The sequence below is a fragment of the Cucurbita moschata genome, unplaced genomic scaffold (genome assembly GCF_002738365.1).
Source record: "Cucurbita moschata cultivar Rifu unplaced genomic scaffold, Cmos_1.0 Cmo_Scf00026, whole genome shotgun sequence".
NCBI lineage: Eukaryota > Viridiplantae > Streptophyta > Magnoliopsida > Cucurbitales > Cucurbitaceae > Cucurbita > Cucurbita moschata.
The window spans coordinates 2446003-2463249 of record NW_019268542.1 but is presented as its reverse complement, the minus strand read 5'-3'; the positions used below and the strand labels follow the sequence as shown (position 1 = coordinate 2463249).

At 38.3% G+C, this 17247-nt stretch overlaps 1 long non-coding RNA gene and 3 other non-coding genes across 4 annotated transcripts; all 4 read left to right on the top strand.

The window, feature by feature from the left end:
- Positions 1 to 557: 557 nt before the first annotated feature.
- LOC111462090 lies at positions 558 to 1029 on the top strand. Its single transcript, XR_002713702.1, has 3 exons — positions 558 to 591; positions 685 to 764; positions 984 to 1029. It is a non-coding gene; the product is annotated as an uncharacterized LOC111462090 (long non-coding RNA).
- A 12501-nt stretch (positions 1030 to 13530) lies between these two features.
- Positions 13531 to 13625, top strand: TRNAY-GUA. The gene is made up of 2 exons: positions 13531 to 13567; positions 13590 to 13625. It is a non-coding gene; the product is annotated as a tRNA-Tyr (tRNA).
- Positions 13626 to 14664: 1039 nt separating this feature from the next.
- TRNAY-GUA lies at positions 14665 to 14759 on the top strand. The gene is made up of 2 exons: positions 14665 to 14701; positions 14724 to 14759. It is a non-coding gene; the product is annotated as a tRNA-Tyr (tRNA).
- A 375-nt stretch (positions 14760 to 15134) lies between these two features.
- TRNAY-GUA lies at positions 15135 to 15229 on the top strand. The gene is made up of 2 exons: positions 15135 to 15171; positions 15194 to 15229. It is a non-coding gene; the product is annotated as a tRNA-Tyr (tRNA).
- Positions 15230 to 17247: the final 2018 nt, after the last annotated feature.

The window sequence follows — 17247 nt, the reverse complement described above, 5'->3', positions numbered from 1 at the left end:
AGGTTTCCATACCGGAATGTTTCATCCTCCTACCTGATGAGTATTAAGAATAAGAAATAATAATGAGGAATCTCACAATGTAAGGTAAGGATCCAAATGTAACACCCCCTACAACTTGCACTTATTTATAACTAACATCATCCTTACTTTTACGGGTTTCTAAACTTTATTCGAGGTCTTAGAAAGTAATTTTCAAATCCGTGCACAAGGAAAAAATGCTCGAGACACAACAAGGAGCTTATAATTTTTTTTTTTTTTTTTAAATGATGATTTAATTGAAAATTGGGGTCAAAGTCAACTGAGGAAAAAAAAAAAAGAGAGATTATTTTGCCCCCACACACCACTTTAAGGGGTCTAGAAGGACTTGCAAGAAAAGAAAAGAAAAAAAAATAAAAATAAAAATAAAGAGAGAGAGAGAGAAAGGAGTGGTTAGGGTTTTTATGAAGGAGAAGAATAAGAAGGAAAGAATGCCCAAACCCGAATGCCGATACACTTTTGATCTCATGTCTCCCTATAGATCTACTCAGAGGATCAAGAGGAGCGGTGAGTTTGGATTATTTGTTTCCGGCAAGAAACAGGCAAGAAAGCGAAGTAAGTCTACGACCTCTTTTATTTCGGGATTTTGTCCTACATCTATAAGTTTAAGATGATTTAGGTCTTAATAATCAAGTTACAATACCTTAGGTGAGGATTTTTGCATGTTTTTGAAGGAATCGTGGAAAAAAAATTTGTCAGAAAGCGAAATCGAGAATTGTCCAACTTCGGTAAGGAACTTAGTTTTTCATGATATTTGATCTCATTTATTAAGCTCTTGTGAGTATAAAAAAAATGCAAGAAAAATATATCTGGATAGATGAACTTGAGATCTTGAATTCTTGTGAAGGAATCGAGTTAATTCAAGTTACAAATTGGAAGATGGAAAAATACAAAACAAATAGGTTGATATGGAATTTGACCAAAATCGGGAAATTGGATGAACTCAGGCAATTGGCAACGGACACGTGGCTGCCGAAAAGGAGGGTGACAAGTCAGGAAAAAAAGAGGGATATTCATCGAGCAATTTGTGGAGAAGTGTCCGAAGCTGTGCACTGATACGCATCCAACTTTTGACCCAGATACCCGAACTGAAAACCGACCCACACTCTGTGAAGCGACCCGATGAACTACTTTCCAACCCAAGTCCTACCGCCAGTCCCTACTTGCCACATGTCACGTCCTAAAAATTCGAAGGATAAGTCTACATTCACTAGAGCTCGAAGCGTGCCTTTGCCGCACTTGTGCACTGCGCATGGAGCCCATGCGTGGGGGTGTCACGATCATGCATGTCTAAGGCGTGTTGTCAATGGCCGCATGACAGATGTCCTGGTCTTGCTTGTCCAGGATGTGTTGTCCATGGTTGCATGCCCGTTCTAAATCCCTTTTACATGCTTTCATCCTAGATAGATCTTTACCATTTCATATTGGGTCAGTACGAGGGTGTATGACCGTTCACCAAAATCATGTCTACACCTGCAAGGGCTAAAATGTCCCAAAATGTACTATAGGGGATATGATTAGTTGTCAACTTCTCCCTACCCGATAGTTATATGCAGTAAGCCGTTGTTGCATTTTGCTTACATTCCCATATAACACCAATTTCAATTTCTCAAATCTTGCTTTCATAACTCTCTTTCGAAATCTCTCAGCCCCCACTTTCTAAAACTTTCTTCTTGAACCGGGGCTAGAGGCTCGAGCATACGTCGCTTGGCCGTAGGCGAAACAAGAACGAATAGGCTTAACTCACTTGTTGCTGAGAAGTGAGTGTCGCACAATCGCAAGTCCGCTGCCATCAATGTGCGATTGTGACAGGGGGCGTGTAGGGGAGTCTGCCAACGTTTGGAGGGGCGTGGGCCACCTATTTTCATCTGTTTTTCTCTCGATTTGCCAGTTTTTTGTTTCGATTCCAGTGTTAATCCTATTTTACTGTAAACTAGGTTCCTGTAGAGAGAATTCGTAATTTTCGAACTCCTTTATAAACCAAGTTCGGGAAGGCACACAACAGACCTGTAAGTAACCACACTGAATTAGGAGGTAATACTTGTAGGGTGCGCTTGGTTTTGCATGTATGCTAGAGCAAATTACTTCTAGGTGGCTAGATCTGATATTACTCTACACTTAGGAAGTTAATTATATATTTGTTGGACTTGCTACCCGAGTGGGGTTCCATACTCAATTTTGTATGCTTTCTGGACTGTCCTACTACTGCTTATATTTTTTTCATGCTATTGTTGACGGACGGGGGTATTTGTGTATCTACGCTCCCGATGCTGATGGATGTTATCACCCTATTGAATTTGTGTGACTGCATGCATTGTTAATATTACATAAACTCTTATTGAATGATTGTGTGAACTTATGATATGATTGATAAGCTGTAGTGTTGAGTTATGCCTAGGGTGTATACTTTTAGGGAATGAGTTAAGTTTAGATAAGGGATCCTCCTGATGTTGCAGTCAGTAGTATCGTGAGGGACGATTAGAGGGAGAGACCCTTTAACTCTGGATAGTTATAGACTTGGAAGTCTTGAAAGAGTGAATCTGGATAGACAGCTAACTCGTAAAGCCTATTGTTCCTCATCAGTGGTTTAAGCTTCAAGCTCTTGTGATGATATGCTAGGTGCTTAAGCAAGAGAATTCCATCGTCAACAAACTGTTCTTCATTTTCCATTAAATGTTTCAACCAATCACTGTGATGGTATAGCGTTCGAGTATTCTCCACTTCCCTTTCTACTCTGGTGTGGTACCACTGAGCTAGGCGAGATGCTAGTTAGGGAGGTGTTACTCAGTGGTAGATCGACTACTCTGGTGTGGTACCACTGAGCTAGACGAGATGCTAGTTAGGGAGGTGTTACTCAGTGGTAGATCGACTACTCTGCATGGTGGATCCATCTTATGGTAGGATGTTGATCACGCGGGTGGGTCAAGGTTGCTTGCATGGCAGGTCCGTCCTATGGAAGGACGTTGACCATGTGAGTGACTAATTCTAACTGGATTGTACCAGGGGTACATGTTTTTATGATGGAGCACCTCATCCTCAAACGCTGAACACCGCTTCAAATGTTAAGTTCTTTGACCTCGAACTGTGTACTAAGAGTACTGGGAAATGTTATCATATCCTATCTCAAACATATCATTGAACACATCGTACCGCAAATGTTATCATACAATTCCCATATTATAACATATACATATCATATCACAGTATCCATAAACAATTCACACATATCAATATATATGACACGTGCAGAACTACGGGGAACATGTTAACATCAAATATAACAATATCAATAGTAAGGTCACTCACTGGGATAGCCTTAGCTGAAGTTCTATCGAACTCCAAGTTAGCTTGCTTTGATCAGCTTGCTTTCGTCCCTCAAATTCACCCTATTAAAGATGTTCACCAAATTCCTTCGGTAAATATTCATCTTATTAAAGATGTTCACCCTAGATACTATAACTTCATAATATATTTGATAATTACTTAATAAATGAGAGTGATTTCCTAAAAATGAAATTAGGATAAAAGAAAAGGAAATCGTGATATAACATACCAATAACAAAGAGAAATATATACACACTAAATATAAAATTTTCTTGTAATTCTCGTGAGACATTGAATTAACTGTTTTATTTAATTATTTTATTTTATTAACTTATTTTGTTTTAACAATTCATTTTATTATTTATTTATTTATTTATTATTATTTTTTACTATTAAAGTATGGTTTAGTAGTTTAAAAGAAAAGTTTATATAAATTTGGTATTTCTATGTTTATATGTAGTGATGAAATCTAAATCCATAAAAGATAAGTTACCAAATTACCAAAATTGAAATCATATCTCATAAAAAGACAAATATATTCCTTTTCAAATTAAGAGTATCGGTAGATTAGATTGAGTTGAGTTAAGAGATTTTTTTAGATTGAACTCAATTGTTCCCGTTAAAAACCATAACTAAAATATTAATTTATAAAATATTTATTTATCTTCGATCTCAATATATATTTTTAAAATAGATTTTAAATACTTTAGACAAAAAAAATTATGTTGATGGGTAGTTGAGAATAATTAATAAAAAAGTAATTATATAATTAAATAAGAATGAAATAAATATATTTTAAAATTAAAAGCAAATTAGAATCGGTTCTATTCAATCCAATCTAGTTTTAGGGAGATTCATGAACCAATTAAATCTATAAAAATTTTCATTTATTTGAATCCAAGTCAATAAGTTCATATATATATTGATGAATGACGTACTTGATATGCTTGATGCACTTTATGGCAATATGATGAGTATGATGATTACGTGACGTTTACCTTAATATGATGATGTTTTCCATATTGAGCATGCGATGTGATGATGAGTGTCATATTGCATCATGTCGTTAGATCGACATAGGACACAACCCTAAGAGCATAAAAATGATATTAATATAAATATCCACGAGTATATGTTAAATAGAGTAACAAAGAGATGAGACTAGAGGGTTGTGTCAGAAGAGACAGTATGATAGATTTAGAGGGACCTCATGCATATGGTATGTTCATAAGTATAGGGCTACTTCCCATTGAGATGATGAGTGCGGACGCGCACAGTATGATGATGAGTGCGAATGCGCACAGATGAGGGTGTTCATGAGGCGCATGACACTATGGGATTCCGCTTACCTCCGAACGTCGCTACAGATTAACTTGACCAGAAGGTCTAGGGGGTGTGCGAGTGTCCTAGGATTCACACTCGCACGTGTGAATCGTGTGTAGGGAAGTATTATACATACAATTTGTCCAAAACTGGAGGCCACCCTTATGATGATTAGAGATAGGTCCCTAAATCATGATTGCATGTGTTTGTATTTGCATGGCCCCCTATAGCGGGGCCACTTACTGAGTATTCTTCAAAATACTCAGGCCGTGTGCCATATCATTTTTCAGGTAAAGACAAGGCACACTTATACGGAGGGTGGCGGCATCGTGAGTAGAGACTGTGGCACGTGAGGTAGACTCATATTTAAATTTCTAGTCTTGAGTTAGAATAGGTTGTTTTGCATTTCATTGTTTTAAATTATTTTGTATTTGTTTTTATTTTCTCTAAATTTCAGTATTTCGTATTTAAACACGTAGGACAATGACTGTGTTTTCTAGAGAAGTTGTTTTAAGCGTTTTTCGAAGTTTAAGTTATAAATGATGTTCATGTAAGAGTTATATTTCCGCATTAGAGATGAGCATGAGACGTTAGTAGAGACTCTAAGTATGTGAAAATTTAGGGTTGTTACATATGACGACACGTGCCCAGTGGCCCTTCCACGTGTCATTTATGCTTTGTATTATATGATGATGTGACTATATTATATGATGGTGAGACTATAATAAAATATGATGTGACTATGTTATATGATGATACTATATGATGTTATATGATGTTATATGATGTTATACGACGATGTAATATGATGATGTTATGGTGATGATATGATGATGATGACATGATGATGATTATGATGTATGATAACATTACGATTTAAGATGTATGATGATGAGATGACTTAATATGACATTATTCCATGTTAAGATAATGCATACATATTACTTAGAGTAATATGTGAACGGTGTAAAGGGTTGTGTCTCAAAGATGAGTTAAAAATGAAAACTATAGGGACGTCATGCATTTATTGTGTACATATACATCGGGTTACTTCTCCATTTATGATGATGAGTACAGATGCGTACACAATGATGATGATGGTGATGATCATGCCTCACATGATAATCGGGTGTCTGCTGACCTTTGGACGTCACTACGGACAGCTAACTTGACTATGGTGGGTCTAGAGGGGTGCAAACCACTAGGGGATCCACATTCATTTGTGTGGGTCGTGTGTAGGAAAGTACGACACATCCAATTTTGTCAGAAATGGAGGCTACCACTATGATGGTTTTAACCATAGGTCCAAAATCATGAGTTGCATGTGTTTGCATTTACTGACTCTAATAGTGGGGTCACTTGTGAGTATGCCTTCAAATACTGTGTCTGTGATACTTCTATTTCAGGTAAAGACAAGCCATTTCTCTACAACTGGCAACAACATTACAGGTAAAGACCATGATACGTGCATAGGATAGTAGTATTTAATTTTCTTAGACTTAAGTTAGTATAGGGTATTTTTACTTTTAATGTTTTTATTTGTTTTATTCGGTATTTCTATATGTTGTTTTAAAGACGCTTTAAAATATGTAAGTGACAGTGTTTTATGATGAAGTTTTAAATGTTTAATTTCGCATAAGACCATAGGTTACGATGACAGCAACGTAGATTAGTAGAAATCTAGAGTCATTATACTATGAAATGTTTGGAAATAAAGAAAGGCTACGAATCACAACCGCCCTGCTATGATTTGAAAGTTATGTTATGAAGGAGATGATTTATTTAAGGTTATGTATGCATATTACTGAGTAATATGTGAGGAAATAATGAAGGGTTGTCTAATTTATTACGATGAAAAATATGGGGACCTCATACATAATTACTGTAATGAACCTAAATTTTACCTATTTAATCTAAGGTCATTACTATACCTTGAAATGCGAAATATACATTAAATGGGCCCTGTTCATAAATGCGACTTACACTCGCCTTTTATTACCTCGTAAAGAGAAAATGATTACAAGGGAAAGAAAGGAAAAGAACATTATTAAAATAAAGGAAAAGGAACAAAACCGAAATGAATGTCTTATACTAATCCTATGGTTTATTATGCAAATACAATTCAACCTATACTAACCTATACTAATGATGCAAACCGAATTCAACCTAGACTACGAAATGGAAAACCAACAACCCTATGCATGTGCCACGGTCCTGGGGTGTACGATGCCGCCGTCGATGTCACATGGGTGCCTTGCCCTTATCTGAAAAAGTAAAGTAGCACGAGACTTGAGTATTTCTAGAATACTCAGTAAGTGACCCCCTATCGGGGTTATGCAACAATCGCATTCAATGAAATGATGGGATCTATCTTTCGTTTCGTTTTGTTTCGTTTCGTTTTTCCTATGATGCTGTCCTAACGGGTAATCGTGGACGTGTACCATATACTCTACACACAGCCCACACGTGCGAGTATGGGCTCACCAGCTAGTTCGCACACCACTGAGCCACTTTCCTTATCCTGTGTGCATACTCTGGGAGCCCCTTATGCCGGGACCCGTTAAAACTAGTAACCGTCATGGCAGCGCTATGAAAAGCATAACGATCGTTGTCCTGCCATTGGATGTACACGTCCGTACCCTCGTGATGGGATAGGGGTATCCCCCAGATGCATGAACACACATAATGCATGAGGTCCTCCCTACTTCTACTTTTATCATTAATGATCATAACCCCCCTGTCACGTTCCATACTTCATGTCATTCTCATTTTCAATTTATATTTCATACATATTCCTATCGGGGTTATGATTCCAGACAGTTTATCGTGTTTCATGTCATACAATTCATGCTGTTTACATTAAAATATTCCATACAATCATGCCATAATCATTCAGGAACCATATATCGTCACATGCATAATATATCACATCAAACTAAGCAGCATACATAGCATACATTCACGTTCACATGAGTTCGTACTTAAGCACATTAAACTAGCATACAATTTAATAACACGTGCAAATCCACCGGCACGTGGCAACATACAACAATTAACGCGTAACCTACGACGGGTGAGCCACTTACTTGGTAGGCCTTAGCCGAAGTACTCCCTAGAATATAACGTAAGCTCCTAGCTCCTCGTGAACGTTCTACGCTTTCGTTGGTGGTTGGTTCCTATTGGTTCATTCGTCACTTTCGTTAGTATTTCACAAACATAATTAATTTCCAACTTGAATTTGTGAAATACGATCTTAAATTGATCTATTTTACCTTAAACAGGGCCGAAACTAAGTCTGGGAGAACGGTGACAAACGGGCTAGAAATAGGTTTTTCGAGCCGAATAAGCCACTGGAGCTAAGAAGCCGTCGCCGAGCCGATTGAGCCGCTAGAGCCGAGGGGAGATGCGCTGCAGACGTGCCACGTGGCACAACCAAAGGGCGACGCGTGTGCAGGGGTCTCGATTCGGGGGTGACAGGCCGGCCTGACTGAAGGAAAAGTGCAGGTGGGCTGGGTTGGGCGTGTCTGCTTTAGACTGGGCTTGCGGGTCTCGGGTCGAGGCTGTCGAGTTGGGCCGTAATTGGGCTTATGCATTTTGGGTTGAAGTGATTAGGCCGCGGGAATCGTCGGGTACTGGGCTGACCTAAGGAGACTGGGTTCGGTTCAGGTTGCGGGATCCGGCCCTCAAGTCGGCTTCGTCCTCTTCGCCCGGTTGCCTGCGCATTTTTTCAGTGACCTTTCTCTTTCCGCGTTAACATCGTTTCGATGTCCTTTTTCCCTCATTTTTTCTCCGTTCCTGAGTCTCTTCTTCCCCCTAACCCCGTTTTGGTATAGATTTGGTTTGTAAAGGCCTCGCACTCCCAGATCTGGAGAAGTTCGAAAATTCGAAGTTCTATCTCCCTTGTCTACGGTGTTCAACGTATAGGATTCGTCTAAATCTTCCCCTAATGTGTGTAAAAGGTTCTGGTATTACTTTTGTTGCTTAAAATGGAGGCTTGACGTCAATTTTGTATAGTTTGGCCTCGTTGGAGTTTCGTCGATTTTTTTTGTTCCTCTTCGTTTTTCTCTATTTTTTTATTCTTTGCAAGTTGTTTTAGGGTGGCTGAAGGTCGGGGTCGAGTTCTATGGCATCCCAGCCTTCGGCTGCCCTTTGTGGGTCGTGTGCGAGCGAAAACTCTTGCATTCGCCGGAGTTTTCGGTTATGCCGACGGCCTTTTTTTTTTGTTTTTTTTTTCCCAATCCGTTACATTACCTACCCCTAAAAAGAACTTTCGTCCTCAAAAGTCTTCAACTCGTGGATCAACTCGGGATATTTTTCCTTTATTTCCTCCTCTCGTTCCCACGTAGCTTCCTCAATTTGGTGGTTGCGCCACAATACCTTAATGAAACCTATGTTTCTATTACGTAAGGCTTTCACTTCTCGGGCTAGGGTTTTAATCGGTTTCTCTTGATAACTTAATTCTTCCTCGATTTCGAGAGGGTTGTAGTCTATTACGTTCGTAGGGTCTGCAATATATTTCCTTAACATGGACACATGAAATACATCGTGTACGCTTGAGAGTGAAGGTAGTAAAGCTAGTTTGTAAGCTACCGAACCTACTCTTTTTAAAATTTTGAACGGTCCAATAAATCGGGGGCTTAGCTTCCCCTTTCGTCCGAATCTTAAAATGCCTTTCATAGGAGCTACTTTTAGGAACATTGGGTCTCCCTCTTCGAACTCTAAATTCCTACGCCTAACGTCGGCGTAGCTCTTTTGCCTACTCTGTGTAGTGCGCATCCTTACTCTAATTTTCTGTACCGCCTTGTTGGTGATGCGGATCAGCTCGGGTCCTACAAGTTTTCGCTCTCCTACTTCGTCCCAGCACAATGGGGATCTACATCATTTTCCATACAACGCTTCAAAGGGTGTCATCCCGATGGTTGCTTGGAAGTTGTTGTTGTAAAAGAATTCCATTAAGTACAGTTTAGTGACCCAACTCCCTATGAAATCCATAACACATGCCCGAAGCATTTCTTTCAGGATTTGGTTTAATCGTTTCGTTTGGCCATCCGTTTGTGGGTGAAAGGCGGTGCTAAAGTCGAGGCGGGCACCAATCGCTTTTTGGAGTCCGCGCCAAAAGGCCGACGTAAAACACAGGTCCCGATCCGACACAATTGACACCGGTACTCCATACAACCTCACAATTTCTTTAACATACAGTTGGGCCCAATTGTCTACTGTATATGTTGCCTTACCCGGTAGGAAGTGAGCTGACTTTGTCAGATGATCGACAACCACCCAAATTACCGTATAGCCCTTTAAGGTTTTGGGTAGGCCTACTATGAAATCCATGACAATGTTTTCTCATTTCCATTCCGGTATACTTAGAGGTTGTAGTAGCCCGACGGATTTTTACCTAGGGGCTTTTACTTGTTGGCATACCAGCACTTACTCACGTACTCCACGATATCCTTTTTGATATTTCGCCACTAGAAGTGTTGTTTCAAGTCTTGATACATCTTTGTTCCACCTAGATGTATCGAGAAGGGTGAGTTGTGTGCCTCAGTTAGGATTTCATTCTTTATTTCACTATTGGGTGGCACACATAAACGTCCTTGACATAATAATCCGTCATCTGTTGACTTAGAAAAACCATCCACTAGGCCTACTTTTAATCGGTCTAGGATTTTGCTTAGGCTTGGATCCCTACGTTGTGAGTCTATGATCCTTTGTCTGAGCATGGGACGCACTGTCAGTCGGGCTACTTGGGCTGCCACTTCTTCGGTTACTACCGCTACGTTAACTCGTTCGAAATCAGTTCGCACTTGTGGCTCCCTTGTGATGAGGGTCAACGAGTGTACTGTTTTTCGACTCAGTGCATCAGTGACTACGTTTGCTTTTCCAAGGTGGTACTGGATATCTATGTCGTAATCTTTTACCAACTCTAACCATCTACGTTGTCTCATGTTCAATTCTTTTTGTGTGCACAAGTATTTTAGGCTTTTATGGTCCGTATAGATTTGGGTCTTTTCGCCATACAGGTAGTGTCGTCAAATTTCTAACGCGAACACTGCTGCTGCCAGCTCCAAGTCATGTGTAGGATAGTTTTTCTCGTAATCCTTTAGTTGGCATGACGCACACGCAACAACCTTGCCATGTTGCATCAGTACACAACCTAAACCCTTTTTGGATGCATCACTGTAAATCACGTATCCCACAGAACTCTTTGGAACCGTGAGCACTGGGACGGATACTAGTCTTTGTTTTAACTCTTGAAAGTTGGCCTCACAAGTTTCGTCCCAAACAAAAGGTACACCTTTGTTTGTCAATTGGGTGAGAGGCGTGGCTATTCTAGCGAAGTCCTAAACAAACCTTCAATAGTAACCTGTCAATCCCAAGAAACTTCGTACCTCGGTGACCGTTGTTGGCGTTTCCACTTCATGACAGCTTCTATCTTATTGGGGTCCATGAAAATTCCATCTTTAGATACTACGTGCCCCAAAAATGAAACCTGTCATAGCCAAAATTCGCACTTGGAGAATTTGGCATACAACTTATTCTCCCTTAGGATAGTTAAGGCTTTGCGAAGGTGCTCTTGGTGTTCTAAGTCCGTTTTCGAGTATATCCAGATGTCATCTATGAACACGATCACAAACGAGTCTAAGCACTCCTTAAATACTCGGTTCATTAATTCCATAAATACCGCTGGGGCATTGGTGAAACTAAAAGACATCACCACAAACTCGTAGTGGCCATATTTGGTTCGAAAGGCTGTTTTCGGTATGTCTTCATTTTTTAATCTTAATTTGATGATATCCTGATCGAAGATCTATTTTAGAAAACACTATCGCCCCTCGCAGTTGGTCAAATAGGTCCTCGATATGGGGTAACGGGTATTTGTTCTTTACTGTCCTTTTGTTTAATTCCTTATAATCAATGCATAAACGCATTGAGCAATCTTTCTTTTTGACAAACAACACTGGTGCACTCCAAGGGGACACGCTAGGTCGAATGAAGCCTTTATCTAATAGGTCTTGCAGTTGTGATTTAAGTTCTTTTAGTTCTGCTGGTGCCATGCGGTATAGGGCCTTAAAGATGGGTCCCGTTCCTGGTTCCAGTTCTATTCCAAAGTCTACCTCTCGCGATGGAGGGATTCCCAGGAGGTCCTCCGAGAAGACATCCATAAATTCGTTTACTATGGATACTGTATCTATTCGTTTTTCCTTTCCTTTTGTGTTTACTACACAAGCTAGAAACGCTCACCCCCTTGTTGTACCAGGCGTCTCGCTTTCATCATTGATATTAGTTTTGGGGTGGTACCTATGAAGGTTCCTTTAAACTTAAAGGTGAGTCCGTTTGGAAGTGTGAATATCACCTCTTTCTTATGGCAGTCTATGCTAGCAAAGTTTTTGGCTGGCCAGTCCATTCCTAGTATGATGTCAAAATCCGTCATATCCACTACTTTTAAGTCTACGTGGATGGTTTGTCCAGCTATTACCACTTGTCCGTCTTTTACTCAATTTTTCAATAACTAAGTCTACCCCTGCTGGGGTACCGACTAACAATACATGCATTAAGGGTTCTACTACGAACCCTGCTTGTTTAACAAATGGTAAGAAACAAACGAATGGGTAGAACCAGAATCAAACAATGTGAACACAAAGTATCCTAGTATAGAAAGCGTACCTGCCACCACGGTGCCAGACATTCCCGTCTCTTTACTGGTCGTTGCATATGTCCTAGTCTGTGAGCGGGTTTGTATGGTGGGCTCTCAAATGACCGGTCCTCAAAGGGGTTCCCTTGGATTTCCCGAGCTCCTTGTACGGCAAGTTATGGCCACATGACCTGCATGACCACAGATATAACACATACCTGAGCCCGCCAAACATCTCCCAACATATTGTTTTCCACAGTCACGACACAGGGGCTTCTCCAGTGTTAGGTATCGAGCTATTGGGGGTGGAGCAGGTGGCCTACTTTGATATCGAGTTCAGTTGGTAGAGCGGAGGATTGTAGTGGGTCAATAGACACATAGTAAATTCTTAGGTCATTGGTTCGAATTCGATAGGTCAGATTTTTGTTTTAATCAATGTTTTTTATATTATCGACCATCTGAGTTATTACTTGCACATGAAGAGAAAAGTTAAATGTATGAAGCAATTATACCATTCACTGACCTCAGCTCAGTTGATAGAGTGGAGGATTGTAGTGGGTCAATAGACTCATAGTAAATCCTTAGGTCACTCGTTTAAATTCAGTAGGTCGGATTTTTGTTCTAATCTTTTTTATATGATCGACCATTTGAGTTATTACTTGCACATTAAATGTAAGAAGCAATTATGCCATTTATTACCTTAGCTCAGTTGGTAGAGCGGAGGACTATAGAGGGTTGATAGAATTGGAGTAAATCCTTAGGTCATTGGTTCAATTCAGGTAGGTCGAATTTAAATTTTAATCTTTTTTATATTATCGACCATCTCAGTTATTACTTGCTCATTACAAGAATAATTAAATGTATGAAGCAATTATGCGATTCACCGACCTTCGTTCAGTTGGTAGAGCGGAGGACTATACTGGGTCAATAGACTCTTAGTAAATCCTTAGGTCGGATTTTTGTTTTAATCTTTTTTATATTATCGACCATTTGAGTTATTACTTGCACATGAAAAGAATAATTAAATGTATAAGCAATTAGGCCATTCTCGGATCTAAGCTCAGTTGGTAGAGCGGAGGACAATAGTGAGTCAATAGACTCTTAGTAAATCCTTAGGTCGGATTTTAGTTTTAATCTTTTTTATATTATCGACCATCTAGTTATTACTTGCACATGAAAAGAATAATTAAATGTATAAGCAATTAGGTCATTCTTCGACCTTAGCTCAGTTGGTAGAGTGGAGGACTGTAGTGGGTCAATAGACTTTGAGTAAATCCTTAGGTCACTGGTTTGAATCCGGTAGGTCAGATTTTTGTTTTCATCTTTTTTATATTATCGACCATCTGAGTTATTACTTGCACATGAATAGAATAATTAAATGTATAAGCAATTATGCCATTAATTGACCTTAGCTTAGTTGGTAAAGTAGAGAACTATAGTGGGTCAATAGACTCTTAGTAAATCCTTAGGTCATTGGTTTGAATCTGGTAGGTCGGATTTTTGTCTTAATCTTTTTTATATGATTGACCATCTAAGTTATTACTTGCACATGAAAAGAAAAATTAAATATATGAACCAATTATGCTATTCACGGACCTTAGCACAATTGGTAGAGTAGAGGACTGTAGTGGGTCAATAGACTCTTAGTAAATCCTTAGGTCACTGGTTTGAATTCGATAGGTCAGATTTTTGCTTTAATCTTTTTTATATTATCGAACATTTGAGTTATTACTTGCACATGAAAAGAATCATTAAATGTTTGAAGCAATTAAGCCATTCTCTGACCTTAGCTTAGTTGGTAGAGCGGAGGACTGTATTGGGTCAATAGACTCTTAGTAAATCCTTAGGTCACTGTGGTTCGAGTTCGGTAGGTCAGATTTTTTGTTTTCATCTTTTTTATATATTGACCATCTGAGTTATTACTTGCACATGAATAGAATAATTAAATATATAAGCAATTATGCCATTCGCCAACCTTAGCTCAGTTGGTAGAGTGGAGGACTGTAGTGGGTCAATAGACTCTTAGTAAATCCTTAGGTCACTTTGGTTCGAATTCAGTAGGTCAGATTTTTTGTTTTCATCTTTTTTATATATTGACCATCTGAGTTATTACTTGCACATGAATAGAATAATTAAATATATAAGCAATTATGCCATTCGCTGACCTTAGCTCAGTTGGTAGAGTGGAGGACTGTAGTGGGTCAATAGACTCTTCTTAAATCCTTAGGTCACTAGTTCGAATTCGGTAGTTCGGATTTTTGTTTTCATCTTTTTTTTATTATCGACCATTTGAGTTATTACTTGCACATGAATAGAATAATTAAATATATAAGCAACTATGCCATTCACCGACCTTAGCTCAGTTGGTAGAGCGGAGGACTGTAGTGGGTCAATAGACTCTTAGTAAATCCTTAGGTCACTGGTTCGAATCCGGTAGGTCGGATTTTTGTTTTAATCTTTCTTATATTAACTGACCTTAGCTCATTTGGTGGAGCTGAGGATTGTAGTGGGTCACTAAATCCTTAGTTCACTCGTTTTTGAATTTGGTAGGTCGGATTTTTGTTTTAATCTTTTTTATATTATCGACCATCTAAGTTATTACTTGCACATGAAAAGAAAAATTAAATGTATGAAGCAATTATGCCATTCATGGACCTTAGCTCAGTTGGTGGAGTAGAGGACTGTTGTGGGTCAATAGACTTGTAGTAAATCCTAAGGTCGGATTTTTGTTTTAATCTTTTTTGATATTATTGACCATCTGAGTTATTACTTGCACATGAAAAGAAAAATTGAATGTATGAAGCAATTACACCATTCACCGACCTTAGCTCAGTTGGTAGAGTGGAGGACTGTAGTGGGTCAATAGACTCTTAGTAAATCCTTAGGTCACTCGTTTGAATCCTGTAGGTTGGGTTTTTGTTTTAATCTTTTTTTGTATTATGGACCATCTGAGTTATTACTTGCACATGAAAATAAAAATTAAATGTATGAAGCAATTATGGCCATTCACCGACCTTAGCTCAGTTGGTAGAGCAGAGGACTGTAGTGGCGGATTTTTGTTTTAATCTTTTTTATATTATCGACCATCTGAGTTATTACTTTCACGTGAAAAGAAAAATTAAATGCATGAAGAAATTATGCTATTCAATGACCTTATCTCATTTGGTCACTAGTTCAAATCCTTGCACATGAAAAGAAAAATTAAATGTATGAAGCAATTATGTCGGTGCACCGACCTTGGCTCAATTTGTAGAGCGGAGGACTGTAGTGGGTTAACAGACTCTTAGTAAATCCTTGGGTAACCAGTAGGTCGTATTCTAGAATAACTATGATTGTTTCAACGAGCGGTGTTTATTTTAATCTTTTTTATATTATTGGACCATTTGGATTATTACCGAAAAGAATAGTAATTAATAGTGTAAAATTACTATAATACTCCTAAGGTAATGTACCTTGGGTTTATGATCTAGATGACCTTCGAAACTCAAGACTCTTCAAGTATCTTCTAAAAAATTTATTATGACTATGGCTTTCTAGAATAACTAATGCTTGTTTCAACATTTTTCTTCCATGGGTTTTGAGGAACCAATCTCTACCTCACTCCATAGACTCTTTGCTCTGAGCAAATTTTACATCAGTTCACTCCAGTGATCATAGTGACTATTGAGGTGGGATCTTCATTAAAGCTTTGTCTTCAATCATACTCTATGTATTTGATCACTTAAAAACAATCTTTATTTAACTGTATTTGACATAATCAAATTCTTCTAACATGATCGGTGCATGCATTGTGCCCCTATATGCACCATATTATTTATGCTATGTGTATGTGTTCTATGTAATGGCATATGATGCTATGATATGTATGCATGTGATATTTTACACCATGTTGTAAATGAAATGAAATACTATGTATGTCGCGTTATATATTGTCATGTAAAGTTATGTGATGAATCATAGGATGATTACCATGTATACATAATGCATATATGTAATATGTCATTGATGAAATGAGGAAGAGAATGATGTTAATGTTATGCTATAAATGTAAGGACCTCATGCATGCATGTACGTCATGTGCATGGGGATACTTCCCTATTATGTTATGTTAGTATTCACACATACCTTCGATATTTATGTTTGTCATGATATCATGCAGGCCTTTCCTTTTATGTGGCGTCTTGTGACGTGTAATGCATTGTGCCCGACCAAGCTAGGACCAGGGGTACATATACAAGCCTGCTTGGTGGTTCCATGTGCGCATGTGTGGGCCGTGTGTGGGGAAGTGTGGGGAAGTACCACACATCCAACCCTCCTCGAAACTGGAAAAAGTCCAAGGTCATGTTACGACTTTAAAGGATAGGTCTCAATTACGTTATGTGTGTGATTGCATTATTAACCCCAACAATAGGGTGACTTATTGAGTATTTCTTAAAATACTCAAGTCACATGCTACCCTTATATTTTTCAAGTAAAGGTAAAGTGTCCCTACAAGAATGACGGTGAATACTGGGATGCTCATGAAAGTCAAGATAGAGCAAATAGTATGCATTAAATTTCATTTAGTAGCTGATGGGTAGTTTTATTTCATTTTTCATTTTAAAAACTATATTATTTCAAATTTCTTGTTTTGAATTAAATGTGTAAGTCCCTGACCTCATTTTAAAGTATGTACTATGAATTTCCGCGTATGTTATTTAAAGCATACATATAGTGACTGTCACTAATCTAAGCAAGATAATTAAGAGTGTTACATATGAAGTTAACTACATTTTTAATGAGATAAGCTTAATATAAAATTATATAAATAATAGGCCTTAAATTTTAGATTTTTTGAGTTTATTAGCCGTCAATATTAATAATTATTCTCAAATAAATGATTAATATAACAACTAGTATAATATTCAAATTGAAAAATTAATTATAAATCA